Below are 18,368 nucleotides of genomic sequence, written 5' to 3'. Positions count from 1 at the left end.
GAGACCTATCTCTGTTTATTTAAAATCCAAAAGTTTTTGTCCCCAAATCTAACTCAGTTGTACCCAAAGCTTTGTCATCATGGTTGTGAAATGACTTCAGATAGCATGAGACTCAGACACTTGTCTTCACTATCTCCAGATTATTATTCTCTATTTGCTGTAATGTAGTGTTTAAAAATAAATATAGTAATTAATAAATGCATAAACATAACCAGTGTCAAGAGCATGTAGGACACATTAATAAGTATCCTCCCAGCTGCCCTTTAAGCTTTCTGCATCATTCTAAAGGAACACATTCAGTACAACAGCGTGAAGTGTAATTAATACGGAGCTACTGTTTTTCCAGTATTGTCTTACACCTTTCTAAAGGCCCATATCCAGAAATGGTATACACCATCATTTTGTATTTCCTGGTTTTCATAAATCTGAGATTAGCCACTTCAGCCTGGTACGTGTCACTGAATGAGTTTAATGGTATCTGAGGTCTTTAATATCCTTTCCTTTAAATATAAAAATATATATATATATAAGTACAGACACACACATACATGCAGAATATTCTCCCTTTACAGAGCCCAGCTCTACTGCTGTCTCCTGGTCATGCTTGTCTCAAGCACAGAACAGAGCAGTTGCCTCTGCATCCTCCCTTCTGCTCTGTAAGGCAGCCTGATTCCCTGATGGTCATCACACAGAAAACAGTAATCTGCCTGAAAGCCGCTGGCTGGAAACAGGATGCAGGAAATACATGTAGAATCAGTGAGACATTTTAAGTCCGGACTCCTACAGAAAAGAGGTTTATGCTCCCCCATTGCGTGTCACCTCCACACTGACAATTTCTGAATTGACTGGTATTACAACTGAGAGAGGAGCAGACATCTCAAAGATATCACAGCCTTACAGACTGCTTGAAAATGAATAGCCAGACATAGAAGTTGCAAAGTATGCAAGGCTACATCAGGAACTCAGTTACATTATTTAACATCACAAAATCCATACCTTGAGACTATAAACCTATCTGCTGGAACAAGCAAAGGAACAGAGAGGGAAGAATGGGATATGAGAGGAAGGACAGTCCTTAGCACCTGAGTAGGCTTCCTAAGAAACTTATCTCCCAGCCTTCTCAGATTTCTGCCAAGGGCAGGAATGGTTCTAAGCAGGTACCACAGTAAAATCACGATATCCAACCGGCGTGACAACAGAACAGTCAGGTGTCAGTAAGTCTTGTGCCTTGTTCTGGTTTACCACATGCTGTCTGACCTTGCTGTACTCTCCTCTTCTTGAGCAGGGATGGTGCTACCGATACCATGCCGGGAGCACCTGTGCTACGGCTAGCTCACTTCCTTCTCAGCACCTGATGTAGAAGCCTGGCTTCTACATATGTGGGCACCACAGGTGTCTGGTTTCATGCTGAGGAGTACATGATACATGTGATGGATCCTCATGTCCCTCATGCTGCTTATCATCCCAGAGACATGTAAATGCAAGGATCTGCTGACTCTGCAGAATATACTTTGGGCTGAGAACAATCCAAAACAGTTGCTCAAATTTAGATCATTAACATCATCCTCTATCTGAGCAACAGAAATCAAATTTCAAAAAGACCCAAACAAAAATGTAAATTTTGGCACTTTCAGAATCAGCCTTTACACAGCAAATACTGTTCAAGTTTAAGTACAGCGTAAGAGGCGCTACACTGCAGTGAAACCAATCAGTGATTCTGGGGCTTTAGCTCACAAAGGCAGAAAATTCATGAGAACAGCTGAACCCAGAAGGCTGCAAAATATGTGCTTGTATTTGTAATAATAATAATAAAAAGGTAAAAAGTAGTAACATTTTGTTGATCTTTCTTATACTTCTGAGCAACTGGTGCAAGAAGAAATTCGGCCTAGTGTATGTTTACTGAAATACCAAGCATTAGAAATTACTTTTTGTTTTACTGATGCTTCAGGCTAAATTCTAAAGCAAACTCTACCATCTCCTTGCACTTTTCCACTGCAAAATACTGACCTCTGCTCTTACCAAATTTGTAAAAAACAAGCAAGAACTCTGTCCTATGAAATACCTGAATCACAACACTGACAAAAGGCCAGCTCTGCATTAATTACAGAAAATTATCAGAATTAAGAATCAGGCAACAGAAGGGCACACGTGCGAGTCCAATACAGAACAAGGTACCCACATTATGGAACGGATGAGTACTAGTACAAAGTAGATACTCTGTAACTGCTGAGATAGATATACACAGGCACATACACATACTCAGGAATGCTACATCCACTAAGTTGTTCTGGTTACCCAGAACATGTTCACGTTACATGGGTACGCAGTATTTTTCTGACTGCCAGAGAGCCATCACAACATCATTAGCACTCACTGGAAGACACTTCAGCTTCCCCTGTCTGGCTACCTTCTTACTGGAATAAAGTTTGTTTTCCTTCTAATGGTATATACATATATTCCATAGCTACATACATACATTATTACACCATCTGTCATCTTCAGTACTTACATAGTTAGTAAACTATAATTTGCTTCAATGAGGTACAAAGCTCTTCTCTTTCCTTTGATGGCTATTTGGCTTCCAACCATAAAAAGGAGATCTTTGATTCATGACCTTATATTCTACCTCTGTGCTTTAAAAATATACATGATCCTAACAGGCTAATTTTCTGTGGCTTGCTACTATCTCTCAACTAAGTGCAGAGGATGGCCATCAACTGCTTTGTGGTGGCAACGAGCTTAGGGTGAGTGACCCCCAACCTCTGCATATTAGGCTATAACAAGTGCAACATGCTATAACAAAGCTACAGCAGGTTCTCAATCCCTGTTCCTACGAGGTTCTCAATCCCGCTCACTTTTTCCTCTCTATTGCTCCAATTGCACTGATTGTGTTTAAATTCAATCATGGTTGTTTTAATGATATTATTGTTTTAAAAATATTACATCATACTATCACCAAAAACAGAGATAAAGCTACAAGGTAAATCAATCTCCCATTCCCTGTCTTTATTCAGGAAAGGTGGTAAGGATGGTGGAATGTTCAAATTTCATAAAAACTCATAAAATATCCTATTATAGAAAACCGAGTCAAGCATTTGCTAAATAACGGACACCAAAAGAATAGCTAACCCTGAAAGCTTTAAGAACGCATTCTAGTCAGTTCAGTTGGTAGAAAAAAAACATATATAGTCATCACACTTTATGAATTAATCATATTAAAATAAAATAAGCAAAATTACTTTAAAAATAAATAGCATTTTAAACTCTGGAAAACCACCCTCAAAGCACATATAACACTATAATGTTTCTTGAACAAAAGCTGGGAATTCAGATCCTAAAAACACTGAGATTTCTGGAATGGAGTCTTTGTTATGCAGCATTGGGCCTTTCTAAATAAGGGTATTTACGCGATATAAGAGCTCTTTCCTAATGAACAGCCAAGTGACTTAGGAGCAACCTTTGAAAATTCTTCCCATCCTCTTTACCATATTAATTAGTAGACAGTCGAAAAAAGTCATTTCTTTTCAGGCCAGCCCCTCTCTAAAGCTGCATGGCTGTATGCTGCTTGCAGCAGAGCGACAGGAATCTGAAGCAGTCAGCTCCCCCCCCTCAGTTCTTTACAATTTGCATTACATAACCTATTTGAGCTCCTTATTCATTTGGTTGTGTGTCCCTGCTGAGATACGTGGTCTTGGATTTTTGCTTGCCCTCAACAGCTATCAAGTGTACCACTGAAAGGATGTGGGTGGTGGAACATAAATTCAGTCCAAAACTGAGGCAATAATGCTTTCCCATGCTCTTCTTTTTGACCTATACAATCTGCATCACCTTTTGCTGAAAGAGGAAACAATCACCAATGGAGCTGAAACACTAAGCCACATTTGGAAGCTATGATAAACCACAAAAAATACCAAAAAAACTGAACTGCAATAAGCTGGGAAATTTACTAACAATTTTTGGTTTCAGAGTAGGAAAGTCCATCCTACAAATGTTTATTTAATTGAAGTGAAGCAGCTCAAACAGAAGACTGAGAAAACTCACCTCAGGAGTCCGGTGACAGGGGAATATCTCCAGCATACAGATACTGAAGATCAAGTGCCTGTTCCAAATCAGTTTCCTCCCCCTAGAAGTGTGCTTTAACACTCAGGCCATTCTCAGAAGTAAGAAGGAGAAGGGAAGTTTCTCTAATTATTTTTCATCTTACCCTCAAAACACACCTAATTAAATAGCTTCCTAAAACCAGTCAAGAGCCAGTAAAAGCATTTCCACACTCTGGGGATTCAAAGCCAAGAATCCCAGCACCACTCCAATACCACAGCTGCCAGCGACTGCTCAGGATAAAGTAGCAACTCATATGGCTCCTGGTGCTGTCCACCTCAGGGACTGTGCCCCATGGCTCTATACTGTCCCTGCTTCACAGAGTCTCGCAAGTGGATCAGCCTGCTGTGCCCCTGACACTGCTGAGGGCTGACAGCCTGCCTCCGGAGTGCTGGCTGGCATCCTGGAGGAGCCTCTGAAGAGCATAACTGATTCAGCATAAACTGAAGGTGCCTGAAGTTCCTGAGATTACTACATGCATGTCACTAGCAGAGCCAAGTACAGTTCGGAATAGCTGAATCCAGCTACACAGACAATAAAATGGTCCTCTCTGCTACACAGGAAGGAGGGATGGGGGATTTGGAAAGAGTATTTCCTTCAGTATTTCAGAAAGAATTAGACTGAGAAAACTCACTTTCCACAGCAGTGCTTGCCAAAATAAACATTACAGTCTTGCTCTTCCTCAAGTGTCTGAAGGAACCTTGCCAAATATACTGATAAAGAGCAGTGAAATACTAAAATACAATCTACCAAAATTACACATTTTCACGAACCCCCTGCAAAACCCCAAAAAGTTAAATTTCAATTTTTTACAAACTCTGCATTATCTTTTAAGTTGTTCTTGGCAGGTACTCGAGTCATTAAAAATCAGTTACATTGGCTCTGATTTTAGCTTAGAACAGCATGCCAAGAGACAGTGTATATGTATTTGTTTCTGTGGTTGCCCAGATGTGGACTGCTAGAAGAGTGTGGTAAGGGAATGATAATGCCAAAGTATCTAACATAGCAGGATACTGTGCCTCAATCACAGTGGTTTCTCTAAAAAGTAAGAACAGAGGGACAAAAGTGAATGTTAAGAAGGGTTCAAATTTACACTTGTTTTAGACGTTCAGAAATATAATTATCACAAGGCATCAAGTTTCAACCAGCTAACTGCTACCAGATCATTAGAGTAAATTCCTATAACCTCAGAATAAATCTTAAATTCAAAGAAAGTCCTAGAGCTACTCACATTTTCAGCCTTCTTTGTATTAAGTGTTGTGGGTCTGTACTGTCTTTCCTCCTCTCTCCAGCTCACATCTCTTTGAAGACACAATTTACCAGTTAGATGTGCAGGGCAGATTCTCAGCAAACACAAGCTGAAGCAATTTCCTTGAATTCAAGGAGCTATGTGGATTTACACCTGCTGGCCACCGGGCCCAGAGGCCAGCACAGCAGAGCTACTCAGCAGAGCTCACCCCCATAGCCATAAGAAATGCAAAGGAACCCCCGGGCAGCAGCATTTTGAACGCAGCTGCTGGAGCAACCCCGGCTGAGCCTGAAAGGAAGCTCTGCACTCATAACAACAAGTGGCAAGTTTACGGCTAAATTTTGGGAAGGGAAGGACTTCAAAAGAATTCTGAAAGTACTCCCTGGAGTAAAATAGGTTTGATGAATATTGATAAAGCCAGATACTCAACTAGAAGCAAGAAAGTCCTAAAAAAAAAGTCCTATGCAGCTAGGCCTCAGGTGACTAAAATATGTTCAAAGAATATATAAACATACTTCATGAGTCAGTGAGATTATGCATATGCTTAAAGGTAAGTACTTATTTGATTTAAATGTGCCAGAGTAGTTTGAACCTTGCAAAACTGAGCACTGAAGTTAAAAGCAGCCTTTCATTTCCTGAGTCACCCCATATAGGCCCTTTCAAACAGATGCAAGTTTTTCGTTGAACAGTATTTTAAGTGAAAGAGATACATATATTAAGAGAAACACTAGACATTTCCTAGACATTCCTCTATTAAAATGACCTGATGTATACTCATGATAAACAGATGCAGGCCCAGCAGTGTTCCAAAGTTAACAATATCCACAGAGTCACAAAATATACTGAATCCCCAGATTTAAAACAAATACTGGCCTTCCTCTCCTCCCCCCACCCTCCTATCCTCAAGGAAAACCTTGAACTGATTTCCTGTGTTAACAAAAGGTATTCCTGGAAACAACAACAACAAAGCATTAAACAAGCTAAGCTATAATTACTTATTGTTCATTCAGTCCTTCAACCTACTTGCTCTTACACATTAAGATAAGTGATTACAGTATTTACTGACTTCAAACTGCACTTCTTTATAGCAGCAAAACAAGAAACCAATTATCCTTTCCAGCAGCAACCGACACTACCCAGGTTTTGCTGTTCACAGGGATGTCAAAATTAATTGTAAAAGTACAATCAATCAGTGCGGACTGTGCACTGCCAAAAAGATGCAAAGGCACCACAGCCAGTCTTTTCCCCTCCCCCCAATAGTCGAGACAATGCCAGAAAACTTCTTTGCCTCTGGATGTCAAAAGCATGTAAAGTGCTGCCTGGCAAGCATAACTGGATTTAGTCAGGTCTTTTTTTTTTTTTTTTTTTAAATCAGACTCCTTACCTGGACAATGACAATCCTAACGAACCAAGCCATTTGACTAGCCATGGAAATTAACATAACATGAGGACAGCAGATGGACTAATTTTATCAGCAGATGAAAAAAGATGTTTTGTTCCTCCTTTGCAAAACACTTCAAAAAACAGTGACTTTTTATTCTGAGGGTATTTTTCTCCCAGACAGGTAAGACCAGTTACACTGCACTACACTGCACAACACTGGGATACATATGCTAAAGCACTTCTCAGCTTGTCTATTTTTATCCCTTCAATGGAGGTGATCTATGGCATACCACAATCTATGAAGTCATAAAAAATGTGGCACATTACAAGACCTTTACTTTGCACACAGTAAGAAGGAATATTTGAACAAGTCTTTGTTGGATAAAGTAACACATTATTTGTTCCACAGAATCTAGAATGAGGGCCTCACTGTTCAAAAGCATCAAACTAAGCTCCAGCAATGCCCTACATATTGAAAAGGTCAGTGTACAGAAGTATACCATAACCACATTTCTTGGGTACCAAACATGGATACCAGCACTCTCCAGAACAGAAATGCATGAAAAAGCAGGTTTTATATGGGGACTTAACAACTGCCCTAACTGCAGTTCCCACCTCTGTTTATTAGGAATGTTACAACAGCACTTACAAGCTCCTACGTATTACATATAAGCATAGTCAAGAAACTGTGCCAGTTCACAGAGTTAGCATGCTAAGCAAGCTAAATTTTCAGCATGTCAACTTGATTCAATCATCCTGAAAGCAGTAAGAGCTGACAGAAAGCAGTAAGAGCTGACAGACAATAAACTGAACTGGCTGGGAATTTTCCAGTCAAACAAGGCTTTTGTTGGGGGGCGGGGGGAAAGAGGTTATTTCGTCACAACTTAAATATTTCTCAGAAACATCTGCTGAACAAAACTTCTCCAAAAGACAGGCTGAACTCCCTAAGAGCCAGTTATCCTTCCCCACAGAGCCCAAATCATGACAAAATGTGGGATGAGTTAAGTTCAGCTTATCAAAAAAGGAAGTTATAGTGGTTAGTGTAGTCAGGGAACAACTGACCACTGTGCTGATTGTCAAGTAAGGCCCTATATCAGTCATACCTTTCCCTCATTTATCTAGGGGCACCTCAAGTAAAGGCAAAGGTGATTCTTAAGCAGCTGATCTTTGAACATCTAACAATATTTTCATGAAATCCTGCATAAAATTAGCACCTTCATTCACAAAGAGCAATCATGGCAGTCATTCTGAAAGACTTCTCTCTGTAGCAAAACCACACAGTCAGAACTGCTGCAAACTCACATCCCTAATTCAGCCACATACCAAAACACGCAGCGTTGGCCCTGCAGACAGATGAGTGCTGCAATTACATTCTGCAGTTAACACAGAGCTCTACGGCTGGCATCCACAGATCCAATGGCTGAAGAGAAGCTGGCTTTGTAGTTGCTCAATATTTGGACTTCCCTCTCCAACAATGAAAAAATAAGACCCACATATGAGAATCAATTTACTCAGGATGAGATTCTGCTCCATTAGCTGTCTTCCTTAAACATGCAGAGTTCCCAACAGTATTGACATAGGGAGAGCTGAATTTTATCCATCGTGCATTTTCCAGGGATTCTGCTCACTCATTGAGACTGGACAGTCTAGACACCTTGCTCACAATCACAGCAGAGCAAACAGGGAATGTTTTGGCTCTTTTCCCTCTTCTTAAACTGCCTGAACTGTGCAGTTAGAGGAAAGATACAAAGAGTCTTTTACCACCTTATCCCCATATACACCCTGCTTTTGGGCAGGGCACAAATTACAGCCTTAGTGCTCCATTCTAGCAGAACACACACTCCATCCTACTGCCTTCAGAGAAGGTGTTTGCTCCTCAGCCACGGAGGATAAGTATACCTGCAATTCTCCAAACCTTCTCCAAAGAGAACAAAAGTGCAAGCTATCACTGCCAGGAAAAACTGTACCTTCTGCAGCATGATCCTTCTCAGAACATATTGAAGAGGTGTAACTCTGCCCTGCCTTCAATGTATGCTGTTGCTTTATGAGTAACGTTCACTCTTCCCAATTGTTCAAGGAAACTTTCATTCAAACCAGTGTTCCAGTATGCAATTGCTCATGTCTTTTCAACAGCACCTTTAAAGATGACATTCAACTTTCGCTGTGCATCGGGTGCTTACCGTGTGACCATTCAAATCCCATAACGTCACATTTCTCCTGGGAATGAATGACATTCCGACTGACAAACCCAGTAACAGATTATAAAGATGGCCACCTCAAACTCTTACATTGAAAACTCTCACGCAACTATACATTTGCCTAAGCCTTTGTGATGCTTTTCACAAAGGAAAGACATATACGGACACTGGCTATCTTTTAGTAATGGCCTGAAGGCTCCTCAGAGCTGGAAAAACAAGAACTGGGGCACAAAACTCCTGGCACAATTTTTAAAATATTACCTTGAAAAAACTTTTCCTGAAGTCCTGAAAAGACTGGGTTCACTGGGCTAAATTAAGCCATGCTGACTAACAGTACCTGAGGATGAAAGGTATCTGCAGCACTGAGACTCATCCAAGACTGCTGAGACACACACAGAGAAGCGTGTCCTGAACACTCCTCTTCTCTGGCTCTCTGACACATCTGGATGTACCTACAAGATTCAAGCTCAGACACAGAGTATACAAAAAAAAAGCCTGTCCTGCCCTAAGGCTAATGTGTAACTGTAAGAAATGTGGAGTAGTAGTTCTTTCTGTTTTAAGATCGCCTGAGACCTTGCTGTGGGTGCTGTGAAGGCAGTAGGTATTTTGGAAGGATTTGGGAAACTGGAGAAGAAATGTTATTGAGAAGGATGAGGAAATGCCTGGAGGCTGAATTGGGAGCAGTACATCTAAGTATTCCACTAGAGATCTGAAAACAGAGTACTGCTTGCAGCCTGACACCAATTAAAATCCCAACCCAGCTTTTAGCATGTAGAAGCCCAAGTCCTGCAGTTACAAAAGACGACTGGTAAGATACAGAAGCCAGAAGCAGCCTCTAGCACGTGCATGAGTCTCAGATGGGAACAAAACGCTCCAGAAATTCATTCCCTTACCACAGCACAGTCTTCACCAAACACTGAGTTCTGTGGTAGGAGAGAACAGGACTTCTTGTTCCTCTGATGCTGCTTGGGAGCAAGACAAGGATGATTGCTCAACCTCCCCCTACATACCAGTTAGCTGCACAACTTGTGTGTGCGCACACATGGTGGGGGATTGCATTATCATGAGGCAGCCACACTACAAAGTGCCAAGTCTCTACTCCAAGAGTCCTACAAACCCTGCCGCTACACGCCTTTTCACACATTAACCCCTTCAACCCCAGTGACACCACCAGCTCAGAAACTTGTCTGCAAGGTTTCTTGCAAGGACAGTCCTTTATCAATCTGTGGGCTCTACTGACCTACCTACTACTGCCACTCCAAGTATGTGATTTGCTTCACAAATTTAGCCCTTCACTAGCTAGCCAGCCAGCAACATCTTTCCTATTTTCAGAGACACAAGCTATTATTCTGATATGGAAGTCCAAATACAGCTGAAAAATTACCATTGTTTCACCGAGATGGTTGAAAGCCAGCGCTGCTCTTTTGAGAAATTCCTGTGCTATAGAACATTTCTGATGAGTGTAGAGATGCTTCCAAGGATCCTGCTCTCTAGGCAAGCCATCTGTTTCTGACAGCTCAAGGTCTGGTCAGAAACTGACTGGAGAATTCATTTAGTCATAGTAAACAGAGGTCATAGCCAGACGAGTAATGTTTCACCATGTACTTGGCCACACTCTGTATCTGCAGATGTGTAAGAACCACTTTGGGCATCCATATCTTTGTTTCTTCTTTCCTTTGAGGAAGTTACACAGTTCATAGCTACTGAGTTTAAAGTGTTAAACTATAAACTAACAAGAGATTGTTTCTATAAGGCCGCTTTCTATAAACACTCCACCATAAATAGCTTTGGAGTTTTGCCAGGTAGAAACTGTTTAAAAAAAGTTTCAAGAAAAAAAAAATCCCTAAGAAACACTGTTACTGCTCTACACTGAATAAATATAGTGTGTGCAAACAAGGACATGGGCAAATGAGTCCTTCTTCTGCCTCTTACACTAATGTCCGAATATTTCATAAAAGATCGCATAATCTATTTATCACCCCAACATCCATGCTCAAGTACAGGAGAGGAGTACTGTTATCTCATTTTATTGATGCAAAATTAAGGCATTAAGTGATTCATCAAAGATTTCACACGAAGCTATTGATAGGGAACAGAATCCAGATGTCCGAAGTTGCAAGTAAAATGAACAACCTTAAAGACATCTGGAAAATGGTCATCTCCATTAGAATTATACAGAAGGATGAGGTCATTAGCCCTCTACTTGTCAGACTTGGGCCTGGAACAGACTGCAGGTCACGTTTTCTAATATGCTGGACAGAGAGACTGGTTACTTTCAGACACAATAGCAAAAGAAACTCTTGGTATGTTTAGACAAATGTTTTCTTCAAAACTAAAGAACTGACAAAAACCACTATGTTCAGGCCACCTCTGGACTGTGGTGATTACAGAGACCCACTTTCTCAGCATTTTATTCCATAGCCTTATCTAATTCATTTTTCTGTCACTCTGTGGAGCTGTCATTTCCCATAGCCCTCTGAACATCATCTTGGGCTCTACTTTGTACAAGACAAACTCAGAATACCAAGTCAGCAGAATTTTCAGTTGCAATCCATGATATGCCTTCACAGCAGTTCACACAATCAAAAAAGTATGGGAGGACACTGTAGGACAGTATAGTAAGAACTGATCAACTTAATCATACAGAGGCAGAAGCTAAAGCAAAGGAATTTATCCAGAGTGGTGAAAGATACGGTCCACAGGCAAAATATGAATCAAAGCCGCTTTCAAGATGTTCAAATAGGCTGCGCTGCTATGCTGAAAGAAACCCCCAAAATTCCTGGCTTGTTGCACTGATGGAACATATAAAAAAAACCCAAAAGTACCTTCCTATTTATTATCCACCACACATATGCACAATGTGAAAGGAAGTACAATTATCCACTAATCTCTTGTGTCTTTGTAAGAGGTCAAAGCTGCAGGGTAAGGAATTTAGAAAGCACTACTTTTTCAATTGTTGCATTTGCCATTTTTTCCTGTAGTCACTGTAGCATGTGACATTGTGATCAGCTCTAGCAAGGCAGCTCAGCAATGAACTTGGTTGTAAAGGAAAGGTTGAAAGTGTGACTTACGAGTTTCCGAGCTTGCTTTGTCACATGCCAGTCACATAATGATTAACAAAGAGAAATATAAAAGTTATCTCACCACTGTGAATGACTCCAGTTTCTGTTCTTAATTTTCTATCCTCTCCAAGAAGCTGTATCCCCTGCAAAGACAACTAAAAGTTAGAAACAATGTTATTAGTCACTTTATTTTTCTGCATTCTCCCTACAGGAGACCTTTTTTTCCAGAGGGACCGGGGCAGGGGGACAGGGGACAACACCCTCATCCCCTTACTGCTATGGCCAACATGCAGGGGTGCTGACAGATGCCTTTATCAATTTCTATAGGGCTTGTCTTCACTGCCATGTGAGCTTAAGCAACTGCCCGAGCCTTGCTCTTAGCCCCATTCCTGATCACATATAAATAGTCCCAGCTAAAATGAATTTAATTTTATAACGAACTCAGATTTTAAACTTAAACTAGCCAGCACATGGGGATGATCAGAAGAATAAACCTTAAGTGATGCTAATTGCTTTACCCACTAATGCTAGAGGGCTGTAGATGGAACAGTCACAATTAACTCACTGGTTACTAATCCAGTCCCTCTGAGCAGCACCAGTGCAGTTTCACTGTGCAGTCATTCTCCTCTAAGCAGCATTATCTCAAGAACACTAACTCAGTGGGAGCAAAGGCAAGTCCAAAGAGTCACACCAGCAGTTTGCCTAGGGTCCAAGGCCTTTGCCAACTTGCAAACAGATGTTCAGAGGAATTCTCCCTAAAGTTGAACACACAAAACCACAGACAGCTGTGTGTCCATTTATGTCTATGCCCATACACAAATGAACAGAAACCAGATTCCTGATTTCATTGGCAGAAAAAAAAAATGTAATAGGTAGTTCTGTCCTCCCTCCTGCAGATGCAAGGAGAGAACAGTCATGGACTGGCCTGGGATGTAACCATATATGCCAGACAGAGATTATTCCTTCCTAGTTACAACTGGAGTCACACATTGGTCCTGGTTTGCTCGGGAACAAGATCTGCTCAGCAGTTCCTCAACTAGCCCTAAAAGTGTAATGGGACATTTCTGAACATCCTGTCTGCTGAAATCAGCCTCTGTTAAGCCAGTAGAGCTGGTGTGTCTTTGCAACTTATTTCTTCTTCTGCATTACAAAATACTCACTCTCCAGTATAGACAAGAAATTGGTGACTGCTGTCCTACTTCACTCAATTTATCCATATGGAAACTACATCTTCTGCCAAAGACCACAGTGAACTTTTGGACAACACAAGCCCTATCAGAGTTGCAGCTTTTATTTTAAAACAGGATGGAAAGTTCTTAATTACTTCTGCATCTGAAACAGCCCAGTGTTCCCTGAAGCACTTCATCTACCAAAGGCTCTTGCAATCTAAACACACATTTCTGGATGGCTTGCTGAATCACCCTTATGTTCAAAATCAAAGGGATAAATGAAGCAATTTAAAATCTGATGCTCTGATGAAGAAATACAAGTATGCATGTCACAGTGTTAGAGAGTACTTCTGGGTGCTGGAATCCACACAACAGGCACAGATTCATGAGCTGAATAGAGGGGCCGGAAACCTGGAGAGGAGGCGTGCCCACTTCCATGCCCTTTGGGTAGCATACCCTGACCAGGACTCCTCATTCCCTTCAAAGAACCACAGGGAAGGGCTAAGAACAAGGAAGACTGTGCATCCCTTTCATCTACTGAGCATCTGGATTAAGACTGCAAGAGAATAAGATTCGTAACGGTTAATGCCTTTCTATTTCCAAAATATAGACCTCTATCTCCTTCCAGAAATGTCCATAGTCTGCACTGAGTATTTTTAGGATTTAAACAGAACAAATTAGACCATGTACATTACTGTACTGAGGTACTCTAGTGATTCTGTTATTCTTCCTGCAAGACACACTACCTTCTAAATCCCAATTTTGATCTTTCTCAACCCAAGTTGTGGGAGAGATTCCTCTCCAATTTCAGTAGAAAATTAAAATTTGAAAATCAAATGAGAAGAGGTCTTCAACCTCAAAAAATAAATGTTTTGTTTCTGATCAATGAGTTCTTTTGATGACTTCTGCTCTCCTGAATTTCATGAAATATTGAATACCCAAGTGGAAGGTAATCTCAGACAATCTACTCTCAAGAGACACCAGTATGAAATTATTCAAGTTAGAATTGTAATTCTTGTACTTTGAGGGCTGTCACTGTTACAGACTATTTTAAAGGACAAAGGAATATAACCAAAATATGGAACTGGTCTTTGTTCTGTGCATTGCTGTCTGCTAAAAAGAGAGAAAGCAACTAATGAGGACAGCTATATACCATATGTAAAACTGATCAAAAAGAAGTTTTACTGAATGTGGTAAAAGTTCTTTCTTTCCAAACAATACCACATCTATCTAGTCTGATCAAATGAGATGTAATACCTTAAAATATAAATGGATTCATATGGGACATCTCTCCATAATCTGACTACCTTCCTGACCCACCATTTTGTCCTCAGTTAGTGTTCCATGGCATATTATCAAAGAAAACATTATGCAGGAAATAATGACTCAAGGGAGGAGAAAGAAAATCAACAGTAAAGGTGCAGCACTTAAAAGGAAACTTATATCACTTTTATTATCAAAGAAAATACTGTAGCTTAAAGTCTGCAAATGTTTAAGACAATTTCCCATCATAATGAAAGGTCAATTTTTCAAGTGACTGCATATTTTCAAACGAAAAAGACTCTGAAGTAGAAAAGTGTGCTGCGACACATGCGGATAAGAATAGGGACTTTAGGAACAGCGGCCCATATCCATCAGTGGCAGATCTATGGCTGATGGAAAATAAAGGGCGTATGTTCCCAGTCAGTGGCAGGAGATGCCATGAAATGCCATCTCAAAATCTTCAACCCACTGTCCCCTACTGCAGGACTTGCAGAGAAAAGAAGCAGAGATTCAGGAATCACATCCCCAAACCTCAAATCAAGCAGAGCTCAGTGACAAACAGCACCAAAACTAAACATAAGCCCATAAAAGCAGGAGTAAGTGCTCAACACAGCTCTACAGCCTTGGAGAATACATGTGTAAACCAAGCACTTCAACCCCTTCCATCCCAAACTCTGATCTTAGCAGGTCCCTAATCAATAATAGTGTGTGACCCATGAAAAATATGAGTACCTGAACCAGCTACTAAGATGCAGTCCAGGCCACAGCAGCTCTCCATAGAGATGTGGGCTTTAATGAATCTAGAGAGCAGAACCAAAACATACCATGAGCTATATGACACTCTGGACAGGAGTCCTCATCATACAAAAGTCTTCTTGAGACTACGCAAGAATAAAACAAGTTGTTTGACTGCTCCTTTTCTTGTGCCCAGCCCTAACCCCAACTCGAACCTGAGGTTTCTTGATACACCTGTCACACAGATAAGCTGATAAACTGAACACTGAACCCTCCCAATTCCACTGTAGCCCTACGAACCTTCTAGCAGTAAATATAACCTTCAAACCCTCCATTCCTGAGAACATATCCTAAGCACAGTCCAAAACAGTTTTAAATATACCCCAGTGACAAAGACTAGCACTAAAATTAACTGAAGGTTATTTGACTGCGTCTGTATCAGCTCTCATCTTTGCAGCTGTAAAACAAGTTGGTCAAGTTCACCAGCCCTAAACTGAAATCCCAACCCAAAACATTGTTGCAAGTATCATCCAACACATCTCCTAGTTTAAGCAGAAGCCATGAGATCCTGCCTGCAGCAGTCCAAATGCAGAGAACATAGATAGTGCAGGACTGAACCCAACACTCCATATTGTTAAACCCAATAACAATAACAATATTGTTAACATACAATAGTATGAGGAAGAGTGAAAGAGTTGAGTTCTGCTAGCTTGCAGGATCCAATGCTCACATTTAATTCTAGTATTACTACATGTCACTGCTATATTTAATGTTAAGGGTAGGGTATGCTTTAACTGAAAACGCTAGGTTTATTGCTGGAATCAGCAAGCTGGAATGAGTACTGGTAACACAGGACACAACAGACTATGGTTAGTTTTCATTCCAGGTATTTCCCTGGTGAAGTCACTGATGGAGCACCTAGCACCAGAAGCAAGTCTGCAGAAGTAGAGAGTCTTCAATCACACGCTGACATGACTGAGTGCAAAGGACATTTGCAGTCTGTGTTACACAAAGTGAGGGAGATTTTGCTGAGGATTTTGGCACTGGTAGATGATGAGGCCTAGCTAGTGAGTCGATCCCACTTCCCTATTTTCACCGCCAATGCACAGCTATTTAGCGCATGGAAACAAGCCTGGATGTCTTTGATACTTAGTCAAACCTTAGACATTCAGTCTCAACCTTATGCCCAACACACTCTTTGCCTGTCACTGCTATTCTTCAACACAGCGGTGACATTGCTTTTTTGCTTCTCAGTATTTAGCCATTTAATAACAATAGCCTCCAAAGTTGAACTCAGCCTGCCTTTACTACTAAACCGTAATTTTCCATCTTGTGAACTTCAGTCTCTAATTCCTGCCAGGGAACACAGTGTGGAGGATACTCAGCAGGATCCTGTCTTCAGAATGCAGTTCATATGAAAATTTACAATGTGCGCTTCTTATTATAACACAAGATACATATGACTATAAAGGAGCTTAAGCTCCCTGACTGAAGTGACCCCCTATCTGGTATTTGCCACAGATTCTACAGCACAAGTAAAAGCTGCAGGACTAGACCAGCTCTCACGCTGTGCCAGATTTCTGCCCAGTGACACAAGTGGGACAATAATAACATAGTAGGGCAAAGGAAAGGATCCATGTTCAGTACTGGTCCACAAGGGAATTACAGTAAATGAAGAACAGCTGTAATGAGGAAGAAAATTTTTAAATGCTATACAGTCTTGTCAAATGAAAAATTGTTCTTCAAGGCTCTCATAGCAGAGAGCAAGCAGTGCAACCAGACATAGAACTAGCACTGCTTCTGTCCCAGCCAGCATGATTTGAAGCACGGTTTGAAGAACAAACATGTTCTGGTGCTTGCTATTATTTATAAGCCTTAAAGAGCTTGAATATCAAAAATCTAATCCTGTTATCCTATATGAAACTCCTCCTGGTCCTGTGGGAACTTTGGTGCCAGAGAGAGAGCCAGAGCTTCAGAATAAGCCTCAGGCTTTTTATAAATACATTTTTTAAAAACAAGTCCACATATAAGGAACCTGTAAACACCTTTATTCCCCAAACAGTCACCCGTCATTATTTTAGTCCATTATTCCTGCTAATTTAATGCCACTCAATGCTTTCTTCTGAGAGCATTAAGGGCCTAATCCAATTCTTGCTGACTTCCAAGAGAGCTGGAATGGACCTATAACATACACATGAGCCATACGACACCAGGAATTCAACACTGCATGGTTAAACAGCTAGTGTCTCACTGGACAGGAAATCAGTCTTACAACTCCACTGTCAGAAGCACTGGACTCCACGGAAACCCCAAAATAGAGGAATGAGTTGTGAGCCTTGCTAAAGCACTAGCACTCAGACAATTAGCATAAGGCAACACCTAAGTTCTGTTTGCTTCCTACACTTCCCGTACTTCTGACAGACAGGGATACATTCTTTCACAGCTGGGCATATGTTTTACTTGGATGTGGTGGTTTTTCCTCGATCTCTGGTTGACTGTCAAATACTTCTAATTATTTTAGTTTCCTCCGTTCTTTGAAACTAAGAGGGATTCGGGAACCCACTCCAGGTACACTGTTAATGGTCCTAGTAGATTTATGGAAAGCTCTCTGCTTACTACTCACCAAAAAACTCATCCACATGTAGGGCTTCCAGAGAAGCTTTATTTTGGGAATTAGCTTTATTATTTATACCTATTGGTAACATACCAATAGACTTGCTGTCTCATACTAGTTACCTTTTTGAGCCTGAAGATGACAAAAATAATACTTCTCATTTTGCAGCGATTCATCTGTGGAGTAGGGACAACAGAACAGCTGCTCAGGTACCTACACTATGTTCAGTCTCACAGAGTGTCTGTGTACTTTGTCAAGAACAGCTAATTGGATTCAAGAGGAGAATTTTCCCCAAAACACGAGCCACACAAAGTTATTCTTCTAAGGGCAGAAGACTTGTGAAGCTAAGTTTAGTAATATTCATAAAACCGTATGAGATCCTCAGCCAGATGGTTCTCCACAATAGTTCATTATTATTAATAAACAAGATATTCCTTAACATATTCTAAGCTAAGCTTTGCCCCCTTTCCCTACCCCCAAGGGATGACACACACAAAGTATATTCACCAGGTTTACTGCTTCCTAAGGTTTTTCTGACAATTAAAGCAACAAGGTAAAGCTCATCCCTGCTTTTCCTCTAAAAGGCAGTGTCACAGA

At 40.8% G+C, this 18,368-nt stretch overlaps 1 protein-coding gene across 3 annotated transcripts in view; it reads right to left on the bottom strand.

Annotated features, from left to right (window-relative positions):
• Positions 1-18,368, bottom strand: part of SPATS2L (spermatogenesis associated serine rich 2 like) — an 89,510-nt gene that overhangs the window by 53,310 nt on the left and 17,832 nt on the right. Inside the window, exon 2 of one of the 3 annotated variants that reach the window (XM_064515189.1) lies at positions 12,073-12,145. The exons of 1 other annotated variant lie outside the window; for it this stretch is intronic. The gene's annotated coding sequence lies outside the window, so the exon portion shown is untranslated. The remainder of the gene's footprint in view (positions 1-12,072; positions 12,146-18,368) is intronic. One more of the 3 variants, XM_064515186.1, reaches the window with a different exon arrangement.

The sequence above is a fragment of the Dromaius novaehollandiae genome, chromosome 7, assembly GCF_036370855.1.
Source record: "Dromaius novaehollandiae isolate bDroNov1 chromosome 7, bDroNov1.hap1, whole genome shotgun sequence".
In the NCBI taxonomy this organism is placed as follows: Eukaryota; Metazoa; Chordata; class Aves; order Casuariiformes; family Dromaiidae; genus Dromaius; species Dromaius novaehollandiae.
Note: the sequence above shows the minus strand (reverse complement) of the source record. Positions and strands in the feature narration are given on the sequence as shown.